At 65.5% G+C, this 1090-nt stretch overlaps 1 protein-coding gene across 1 annotated transcript in view; it reads left to right on the forward strand.

Moving 5' to 3' along the window:
• SNX33 (sorting nexin 33) overlaps positions 1-1090 on the forward strand; it is a 3757-nt gene that overhangs the window by 2439 nt on the left and 228 nt on the right. The gene's annotated exons all lie outside the window — the stretch shown is intronic.

Here is a 1090-nt window from a genome sequence, read left to right on the forward strand (position 1 = left end):
TTTTGAGGGGCAGGCCCCACCCCCGCCCCCCCCACCCCCGCCCCATCCCATCCCATCCCATCCCGGGGGCTGCGCATGTCTGAGCATCCGGGGGTACCCGCGCAATGTCTCCGCATCCCTGCGGGAGGCTGGGAAGGATGAAGGGGGAAGGGGAGGATGCGATCCAGCCCTGGCCTCTTCCTCGCTTTTCCCTCCCCGTGTTGTTTACGGCAGAGGGTGAAGAGGGGCTGGATCCCATAAAGCCGCGTGGGCAGAGCGGAAGGCAGGATTTGGCCTCCAACCTTTGCTTCCTCCTCCTCCTCCTCCTCTCCGCTGGGAGCAGGGCTGGCGCAGCGGGAGCACCGTAACTCCGGGTCCGATGCTCCCGGCAAAGGGCAAGGAGAAAAGGAAAAAAAGCCCGGCGAGCTGCGGGCCAGATCCTGTTTTCAGGCAAACAGCCTCCCGGCTAATGAGCGGGGAGGAATGCAGGGCCGGAGCCAGGCAGGATTCTTTCGAAACCGAGCTGTAAAAATAAATGGAAGGAGGGGGAAAAACTGGTGTCAGAGCATCGGCCGCCTCTGGGAAGGGGAGATGTTTTCCCAGCCCCAGCCCCCAGCACCGCACGCCCTTCCCGCACCCCGATCCGCCACCTCCCGGGCTGCTCCTGACCCCCATCCATGGGGTGACATGGAACATTTGCCGGGCAGGGGGGGGCTTGGCTGTGACAGTACACACCGCCCCACATTAACCTCGCACCCCTCCAAGCAGCCCGGACCCCCAAACCCGCCGCTAAACACGAGGCTGATTGCCCAGGGATGGGGCGGGAAAAGAGCTGGGGAGGTCAGATTCCAGAGGGAAAAGGCTCCTGGTCTTTCCCTGCCTGGAGGAGAGGGATGGGGATCGATGGGCACGGGGAGATGGCAGCCCGGGAGCGTGCGGATCCCTCCCTGAATCACTCTGCACCCCTGGCTGGGGGGGATCAGGGTGGTACCCCAGCACGGAGGGCGATGGGACCCACACCGGTGCCGGCCTGCGCCAGGGGAAGGGGGCCGGAGGGTCGCGGGGATCCATCAGCCTCTCACCCTTCCCCCTGCCTCGCCAGGTGCCTGCG

The sequence above is a fragment of the Charadrius vociferus genome, unplaced genomic scaffold (genome assembly GCF_000708025.1).
Source record: "Charadrius vociferus isolate BGI_N301 unplaced genomic scaffold, ASM70802v2 scaffold356, whole genome shotgun sequence".
Classification (NCBI taxonomy): domain Eukaryota; kingdom Metazoa; phylum Chordata; class Aves; order Charadriiformes; family Charadriidae; genus Charadrius; species Charadrius vociferus.